The 10611-nt window shown below is 39.3% G+C and overlaps 1 pseudogene; it reads right to left on the reverse strand.

The window, feature by feature from the left end:
* Positions 1-1638: 1638 nt before the first annotated feature.
* On the reverse strand, positions 1639-2517 carry LOC103593152 (annotated as a pseudogene).
* Between the last annotated feature and the right edge of the window lie 8094 nt (positions 2518-10611).

Here is a 10611-nt window from a genome sequence, read left to right on the forward strand (position 1 = left end):
GCTCACTGGCTGAGCGTGGTGCTGACAACACCAAGCCAAGGGTTGAGATCCCCTTACTGGTCATCTTTTTAAAAAAAAAAAAAAAAAATTTAACACCCACATGAGGCTAGTGACAAGGTCTGCATTTGAAATCTCTTGGTTTTTTCATGTTTGTGTGTGGTCCTTCTCATCTCAGATTTTTAATTTCTAAACTCAAGTGCATTTTCTTCTGACCTTGCTCTACTTTCCAATGTCTTAATCATCATGTGATATTTGGGAGGCAGTATAATATAATGCTCTATAAATATTAGTGCTAATTATTATTATGCCTAGATATCTCATTTAAAAGTCTAGCAAATGTGTTTAATATAAGCAGGGCATAATTGCTTTATAATGGTTCCTAACAGTAAGAGAATGTGTTTTTACAAAGAAAGAGGAAGCTTATGTCTCCTTTTTCTTTTTTTTGGCAATTTGTCAACATTAATTTTATTTTTAAAATATATCATATGTTAACAATTTCACATCAATTTTTTTGCATTAGAAAGGTGAATATCTTAGGTATCTAAACTGATTCTTTCCTATCATAGTTTAACAAATTATAAATTTTTAATTTTTTAAAAACATTTACAGTAATTGTACATATTTATAAGGTACAGTGTGATATTTGAATACATGCATACAATGTGTAATGATCAAATCAGTGTGGTTAGCATATCCATCCCCTCAAATCTTTATCATTTCCTGTGTTGATAACATTCAAAATCCTCTCTTCCAGCTTTTGAAAAACTACGATGACTTATTGTCTACTATAGTTACCCCACAGTACTATGGAAAGCTAGAACTTATTCCTCCTGTCTAGTTGTAATTTTGTATCCCTTGACCAACCTCATCCTACCTCCCCCCGCCCCCAGCCTATAGTAACCACTATTCTACTCCTTACTTCTCTGAGGTCAACTTTTGGGGAAGCTCACTTTGTAAAAGCATACTAGGTATCTTAAGTATGGAACAGGCATGCTACACCTTTTCCTCCATTTCCAGCTGTCTAAATACTACCCACTGGAAGCACCTTCTAAGCTTAAAACACTCATAAGAGGAATAAAGATTTTTTTTTTCCTTATAACTTTTTCAAGGGAAAAAAATAAAATTTATGTTTTAGGGCTGGCCCAGTGGCACACTTGGTAGAGTGCGGCGCTTGGGAGCGCGGTTCGGATCCCATATAGAGACCAGTCCGCTCACTGGTTGAGCGCAGTGCGGGCGCGACACCAAGGGTTGCGATCCCGTTACTGGTCACGAAAAAAGACAAAAAGGAAAAAAAATAAAATAAAATTTATGTTTTAATTTTACTTTACTAAAATACTGAGTTTACTTCACTGGTATATTTTTGTCTCCCTACCATTTCCATTTGTCTGACCACTGCTACTACTGTGTACTGTTATAACATTCCATACATTCTTAAAACCAAGCAAAGGGTAGAGTTGCATTTATAAAAACTAAACTGGCCTTTTGGACAGTACATTCTTGGCAATGAAACCTGAACAACGCTTACCAAACACAGTGGGGAAAGCTCTCACTCTGCATTGTAAAAAGGACAGTCCAATATAAACAGTTACAGAAATGAAATAAGGCAGAAAATTTTAACATGCTATTTAAACTAGTTTCTTAAAGAGACTTTTTCCACTGCCAGAATAGCCTCCTGGTCAGTCATCCAGAAGCAATTCTTCCAACAATTGGTGAACTTGGCTTCCATTTTGGGAAAAGAACCAACTTTTTCTATACTTGCTTGCATCTTTGCTTTAATGTCTTTTACAGAACTAGGTCCTTTTGGTGTTTTAGGAGTTCTTCCCTGCTTCTTGAAGGATTCTTGACCTTTTGATATTGGTGTTGATAGTTTTGAGTTTTTAACATTCTGGTTTGATTTTTGTGTGTTTTTGGCTGGAGTATCTCATTTGGATTTCTTCACTGGGGCTTTTTCTTCAGTTTTCTCCTCATCAAAATCATCATCATCATCTTCATCAGCAGCAAGTTTTACTCTCTTCTGTGGAAAACACTACCACTTCCAGGGGCAGATTGCTTTCCAGGTATAGTTACAAGTTTCGTATCTTCTTCCTCTTCATCTTCGGACTCTGCATCTTCCCCCACAGCTACTGAGTGCTGTCCACTAATCTGTATAGGCCCTGATCTATACTTGAATTATAATACCAGAAGTGGTGTTATTTCAAAGCCCCCTAGTCAAACCACTGGATGTACAGGCATTTTCAAATTTAATTGTACTGCCTTCATAATTCATTGCCTCTGCTTCAACAATGTGCAATTCATTCTTTACACCAAGCCCCTAAACTGACTGTTCTTAAAGATAACTTGTGCTCCATCATTACCCACTTTAAAGTGATAATCTTTGTTGGCCTTTAGTTCCCAACTGGAAAGGTAGTTCTGAGGTCTCAGGAGACTTATGTCCATGTTCATCAACTCTTTTATACACAGGTGGGAGAGAAGGAGGACAGAGAAAAAAATGACTGTGTTCCAGATAACCCACCGCATAGCACAGAATCACACTAGCAATAACATTTTAAAATTAAACAAAATGGGGAAAGTGTTCGAAACAAATAATGCAATAGGATTTACAATGCTTTTTCACTCCAGTATAATATAAAGATATCTTGAAAGTTGGTACTGATATTCCCTTTAGGAAAGGAAGTATCCTTGCTTGAGAAAATACCTTGATAGGGCCGAGCCCGTGGCGCACTTGGGAGAATGCGGCGCTGGGAGCGCTGCAGCGCTCCCGCCGCGGGTTCGGATCCTATATAGGGATGACCGGTGCGCTCACAGTGCTCACTGGCTGAGCGCGGTGTGGTCGGTCTCAAAAAGGACAAAAAAAAAAAAAAGAAAGAAAGAAAAAGAAAATACCTTGATAAACCAGTAGAGTAGGAAGGTAAACGTAGCTTGGGTAAATGGAGACAAAGAAAACAAAGAGACAACTAAATTAGTCTCCATTGGAACAGAAACTGGGGGGTGGAAAGGTGGGAAGAAGACATAGGGATGTTAAGGAAAAAGAGAAGAGAAAGACAAAAGCATTATGTGACAAAGGACTTCTGCAAAGAAGGTTGTTTAGAACTCCGTTTGAGATTTCTTCAGTTGCTGTAATGTAAATCCTTTGCCACCTGCCCTAACCTTTAATAAAGCCTAAGCTTAAATGCTTCATGTGACTATTTTTTTTGGTAGAAATTAATGATATCCAGGTTACATTATATAAAGAGGTCAGCAAACTGATAAGAATACTAAGACTCCAACAGACAAAGGAGCAAAAAGCACAAACAATTGAGAAAAGAAGAAATACCACTGGCTGAAACATATGGGGGAAATGTTCACTATTACTAGTGCTCAAAAATATATATAAAACAACATAAATATGTATAAATATAAATAAATGAAATATAAAAATAAGTATAAATAAGAACTTATAATAGCAAAGATAGAAGCATACATAAAATAGCTGATGTCAGTGAGGGTGTGGTAAGAAAACTCTCTTACACTGCTAGTGGAAATGTAAATTGGTGTAATTTTTATGATAAGCAATTTGACAGTATGGACAAGAAGTCTTAAAAATGTTCATTCCTCATTAGAGTGGAAATAATTCAAAAGATAGGATGATACTTATGCAAAATATATTCATTTCATCATTATTTATTTCATCAACAATATTTATTAAAGATTTAGTTGAAGAACTAAGCCCCTGTTACGGTGAAGTGCTGAAAATGGTGTGAGGTTTGTATCTTGAATTTTTAGAGTTTAATGCTCAGGGTTAATGAATAGAATATATTAGACCAGTGGTTCTCAACCAGAGAATATGTGGTGATGTCTGGAGACATTGTTGGTTGTGTTATGGTTTGACTTGTCCCCCAAAAAGCATGTAATGAAAACTTAATCCTCAATGTAACAATGTTGGAAGGTGGGGCCTAATGAAAGGTGTTTAGGTCATGAGGGCTGTACCCTCGTGACTGAATTAATCCTTATTATAAAGAGGCTTGAGGCTGTGAGCTCAATCTCTTGCTCTCTCACTATGTGATGCCTTCTGCCATCTTATGACACACCAAGAAGACCCTCACTGGATGTGGCCCTTCTAACTTGGACTTCCCAGCCTCCAGAACCATGAAACAAATAAACTTTTATTGTTTATAAATTATCCAGTCTGTGGTATTCTGTTAAAGTAGCACAAAACAGGGTCGGCCCGTGGCTCACTTTGGAGAGTGTGGTGCTGACAACACCAAGTCAAGGGTTAAGAGCCCCTTACCAGTCATCTTTAAAAAAAAAAAAATGTAGCACAAAACAGACTAAAACAGGTTGTCACAACCTGGAGGGAGGATATCAAGTGGGCAGAAGGCAGGGATGCTGCTAAACATCCTACAGTGCATAGCACAGCCCCTAAACAGAATTAGCTGATCCAAACCTGGTACTAGAACCATGATATTCACAGATTCCCAAATTTGTGATTACCAACGTGGTATATAATACCCTTAGTTGGTATTTGTAAAATTGAGACAACAATAGACCTTTATTATTGAGAATAAAATGGAATCATGTAATAAATTATAGTCACATTCACATGCAAAAATGCTCAACATCACTATGTACAGTGAAAGAAACAATTAAGAGCCAAACTGGCATTTCTGAAAGGAAGATGTACAAATGGCCAACAGACACATGAAAAAATGTTCAAAATTACTAAGCATCAGTGAAATGCAAATCAAAACCACATTGAGCTATCTATCATCTCACCCCAGTTAGACTGGCTGTTGTAAAAAAGTTGGACAATAACAAATGCTGGTGAGGATTCAGAGAAAGGGGAACCCTCCTATACTACTGGTGGGACTGTAAATTGGTGCAGCCATTATGGAAACAGTATGGAGTTTCCTCAAACGACTACAGATAGAACTACCATATGATCCAGCAATTCCACTGGGAGTATATACCCAAAGGAATGGAAATCATGTTGAAGGGATACCTGCATTCCCTTGTTTACTGCAGCTCTATTTACAATAGCCAAGAGTTGGAACCAACCTAAATGTTCATCAACAGACAACTGGATAAGGAAAATGTGATATATATACGTAATGGAAATACTACTCTGCCATAAAAAAAGAATGATATACTGCCATTTTCAGCAACTGGATGAACTTAGAGAAAATTTTGTTAAGTGAAATAAGCCAAGTACAGAAGAGAAATATTGCATGTCCCCACTCATAAGTGGGAGCAAAGAAAGAAAGAAAGAGAGAAAGAGAGAAAGAAAGAAAGAGGAAGGAAGGAAGGAAGGAAGGAAGGAAGGAAGGAAGGAAGGAAGGAAGGGAAAGAAAGAAACAACAATCACAATAATTCACTGAACTTTCGAAAGGAGAGAACAGAACTGAGGCCACCAGAGGTGGGAAAGGAGGATTAGCAAGAAATTGTTAAAGGGCCACAAAAAATGATTACATCATATAATGTTGAATATGCTAATTATCCTGATTTAAGCATCACATATTGCACTCAGGTATTGATATTCAATGCTCTGCCCCACAGATATGTACAATTATGTTTCAATTAAAAAAAAGTATAGTCACATTGACACTTTGAGATGTCACCTATGCTCACCAACTAGCTAAGAGATTGGCTCCTATATGCCAGCCTCGTAGTGAATTCCTGACTCATAGTCATAAATTTCTACATATCATGGCCCTTGCTTGAGAAGAATAGAAACAGAAAAATTTTATGTCAATAAATGCCAAGTATTTAATAACAGCTTTTAAGACATGTTTTTAAACATTTATTCCTGTTATAACTAATTGTTAATAATTAGAAAACACAGACTAGCAAAAGAAGAAAATAAACATTGCACCATTATTCCCCATTATTCTATCACTCAGGGAAAATCATCTGGGCATATCTCTCAAGAATATTTCTATTCATGTGCATGCACATATGCAACCTGTGCCATGGGCTCAGGAAGTTAGTAAGTGGCAGATGTGAATTCTGAACCCAGGCTGTCTGGCTCTTTACATGTCCTTGCTCTTAACATGGACCCATGTCCTCTGTAGTATAAAACTTGTCTCTCACTGTCTATTAGACATACTCCTTTTACACGGCCAGCCCTGAACACTCATTTTAAATGCCCTTTGAACACTCATTTAAAATGCCCTTTGAGTACTTTTTGGCCCTTCTTATTTTGTTGAATGTCTTTATTTATGTGACTGTTGTTGAGAAACAATTCATGGATCTCTCACATGTTTGCCTGTCTTGTGAGTAGAGGCACTGACTGCCTTTGTTCCAGATTATCTTTTCAAGGATGTTTGTACAGCAAACAGCATTGGAAGATAGGGACAATGTCTCCCTCTGGAGCAATGGACAGCCACACCTACTATACAGTATAAAAGACTTGGGTGCCCTAAGGTCGGGGTTCCTCTTCTGTAATGAAACTGTGTGTCCAGGCATCCAACTGGGCCCATCCATGTCCCCTTTGTGGGAAGGGGAGGCAAAGGGGACTGATGCTGCTTGCCATGCTATACGTAAGTCTTTTGTCTCCAACCCAGGGTCTGGTGTCTGCTACCAGCACCCATGAAACTGTGATAGGCCAGGCTAACTTGTAGGGTGAAATCTCAGACCAAAGTTCTTGATAGTGTTGATGACAAGAATGAGATACATTAGAGACATAGTGTTGTGGAAGAGAAACACCGAGAACCTCACAGGCCAGTTAATGTAATTTGAGGGAAGTCCATGAGAATTGATAGTAAGCCAGATTGTATGGTTCTCTGGGAGTCAGCTGTAGGCTAAATTGCATGGTCTTGTGCTCTAACCAGCTGAACTAACTGGCCAGCCCTAACAACACTTTCTTTCCAGGACTGCCATGTGTACCCCAGGACTGTATGAAAGCCACGCATTATCTTGACTCTCTCCCCAAAATATGGTGACTTGTACCTTAGGAGTGATGATAAGAGACCTTCAAATATATATCATTAGTATCACATTATGGAAATTTCTCCAAAATGAAGCTTCCTTTGATTACCTGGAGGAACTCCCCAAAGGGATAAGAGATTCATTATTTATTCACAATTGGTGGCCAGTTATTGCCACAATGGAAGTCATCCAGTTAGAAAAAGTACTATAAAATTTGTCCCTGACTTTAGTTGAAGTGATCGATAATACCAACTTGACCCTGGAAGGCATTCAGGTTAGGACACGTGTGTTACTGGTGATGGAGCTTCTTTAAACTTCTTCCTTATGGACCAAAGCAGAGGAATCGGTACAAATGCTAACACATCCTGTTGTGCCTACATTAAGATTTGGGCCAAGGGGGAAAGGTCAATACAGAAACTTAAGGAGAGAGCCCCCTGACTTAAGTTAGACCCCACTGGTTTATGGGATTTGTTCAACAGGTTGATCCTGAGACCCTGGAGGGCATGTTTGAGGGTGGCCTCCTCCTGCTGCTTAGTTGACTTTGACAGAAGCCTTAATAAGATGCTGTATGTGACAAATTGAACAGATTTAGTCCCAGCCTCTGTCAGGTTAATCATAGTGGCCAATGGGAAAAAAAAAAAAAAAAAGGAAATTATCATCACTGAACACCCAGATTGCACTAAAACAATCCTACATTAATAACACCCTAAAAATATCAGTTTACTTGCAAAGCATCTAGATATAGCTAATACTGTATAAAAGCATATGAGATAAACTTATAAATTTTTAAAAATCCCATGAAATTAAATTCAGTTTATACGACACCACCAAATCCATCATTGGATAATCAAAAAAAAAAAAAAATTCCCCCCCCTGGTTCCACTATTTACTAAGCTGTATGGTCCTGAGAAAATATCAGGTTTCTAGCCTGTTTTTATTTTTTATTTATATTTATTTATTTATTTATTTTTTTAAAGATGACCGCTAAGGGGATCTTAACCCTTGACTTGGTATTGTCAGCACCACACTCTCCAAGTGAGCCAACCAGCCATCCCTATATAGGATCCGAACTCGTGGCCTTAGTGTTATCTGCACCACACTCTCCCAAGTGAGCCACGGGCCGGCCCTCTAGCCTGTTTTTATTAATAAAATTAATAAAAATTAATATTAGCATCTCATAAATTTTGAGGCGTGAGATAATGGAAGTGAGAGTGCTTTAAATTACAATTGCTATGTATTATGATTATGGCGCTGGCCAGTTAGCTCAGTTGCTTAGAGCACAGCCTTATAACACCAAGGTCATGGGTTCGGATGAATTTAAGATGTAAATTCACCTTTTCCTCTTCAGTCAATAGCTTTAGGCCCAGAAGGGAAAAATTGCACAGTCCTTTGTACGTATGGTTCTTTGATAAGAACTATGAAACACTGTTTTGTGGATCCTATAAACCACTTTACAAATAACAGAAGGTAACCTCTAGTTCTCCAATTTGATGATTCCCTAAATGATTTAAGTGGGGGTGGGGGAAGGGTACTATATCTACCCACCCCAACCACACCTCTACCGCCACTTTCCCTAACACCAGCAGAGCTTGTACTGGAAACCTCTGGAATTCTTGTTAAAAATGCAGATAACTGGGGCCCGTGAGAAACTCTGAATCCAAATTTTGGAGGCTGTGGCCTGGGTATCTGCATTTTAATAGGCCCTCACTAAATTTGATAAATCATTGTACTCCTTGCTGAGCAGTCATTCTTCTGAACCTCTGTGGCATGGCTGTGCTGTTCATTTAGCATCTAAGGTGCACTAGTATGTATTCACTCATCCAACAAATATTCTTAGGTGCCTAATGTGTGTCCAGCACCACACTAAAAACTCTGTTATTTTTTAGTGTGCCTACCAATAACTAGATTAAAAGGCCCTTTCAGATAGGGATCCTAAGTAAACATTTTTTGTAATCCTAGAAATTGATAATGAACGTACTTCCTAACAGAATCCCAGCTTTCTTCAGGGACCCATCTGTATAGCCAAGTATTTCAGAGGAAACTGTCAGGAATCCTTCTGACGTCTGAAGGCAATGCCATTTCCGTTGCCAATGACTGCTTCAGGTATACTTGCATGTGACTCAATTTTGGCCAATGAGGCATGAAGAGAAGTCTTCTGGAAGGCTTCTGTAAAGTTTCCTCATCCTAGGAGAGAACTGCAGGAGGAGGTGTTCTCTCTTTCCCTCCAGATCGTCATGCTTCTGTTATGAGCTTCAACTGCTGCAGCCATCTTGCTAACTCCTTGAGGAGGAAGCTTCCCCTGGGGATAGCAGAGAGGAGAAATGGAAGAAACCTGGGTCATTAATTACTTTGTTGAGCTGCCAATTGATCAACTGCAAAGTCTGCTCTGCCTCAGGACTTCCAATTTATTGTTAACACAGTTTGAGACTGTTTCTGTATTTATATCAAAAGCATCCTAATGTAGGCTCAGTAAATGTTGGTTCGAGAAGTTGACAATAATGTGAAAAATGAAATGATAGAATTACCATCTTCAAAGATAGTGCTACTGACCGGGGGGGGGGGGGGGGGGGGCTGGCCAGTTAGCTTGGTTGGTTAGAGAGCATGGTGTTATAACACCAAGGTCAATGGTACGGATCCCTGTTCTTGCCAGTGTAGAGTTAAGTGACTTTGTCGGAATCCTGCCAACGTAGCGAATTGTCGGGTTACAGCAAAAGCTAACTGACTACACCAATTGTATTGTTAAAGCAATTCATAACTAAAGCCAAAACATTTCATTATTTCAGGTACACTAGGTTTTCCATTTGTATTGTCCGGGCTAAGGGTTAGAGCCCACAGACCCTTCAAACCGTACAGCTACATGACTACACCAGTTGTCGAACTGGGGAAGTCATAACTGTAGTGGATTGACTTATGTCCCCTCAAAACTCCCTGAAGCTTGAATTGTGTTTCCCGTTTTATGTATTGGAAACTTAGCTCCCACTGTGACTGTTAAGAGGGTGGGAAATCCTATGATGGTAATTGTAAGGTGGGGCCTTGAAGAGGTGATTGGATTGTAGGACCAAGCAGTAGTGAATGGATTAAAAATGATGGTCAGGGGTGTGGTTCCGAGGACTTTAAAAGAAGAGGAGAGTCTGTCTCTCTTTTCTTCCACCATCTTTTAATGTGAGACTGACCCCTGGGTCACTGTTGCCCCCATCAGATGGACTTTGGACTTCCGGCTTCAGAAACTGTAAGCAATAAATTTTGTTTTTCTTTATAAAATACCCAGTTCTGTGTATTTTGTTATAAGCAACACAAAAGGACTAATACAATAACTAAAGCCAAAATGTTTCATTAGTTATACTGTTTCTACTTGTATTATCAGGGCTAGGGCTCAGACTCTTCAAACCCATTGTACAGACTGGGTCACCAGACTCCTCACACACAGGTCCACACTAGATAATTGGGAAAGATCCCAGGAGCCATTGGCAGACAACATAAACTCAGTCCTCAGCAGTAGCAGTAGCAGCTGCAGTGGCCTCTCAAGGCATCCCAGGGGCACTGGCAACAACAGCCTCCAGCAGCAGTAGCAGCTCCCCATGGCCAGCCTGGGTGCATCCTGGGGGCGGGGGCGGTGTGTATCTGAGCCATTCCTCCTTTACACTTAAGTCATAACCCAGGACACCTGGGTGCACATGTGCGATTACATTAAACAATAACCAAGGAACA

The sequence above is a fragment of the Galeopterus variegatus genome, unplaced genomic scaffold (genome assembly GCF_000696425.1).
Source record: "Galeopterus variegatus unplaced genomic scaffold, G_variegatus-3.0.2 Scaffold1285, whole genome shotgun sequence".
Lineage (NCBI taxonomy): Eukaryota > Metazoa > Chordata > Mammalia > Dermoptera > Cynocephalidae > Galeopterus > Galeopterus variegatus.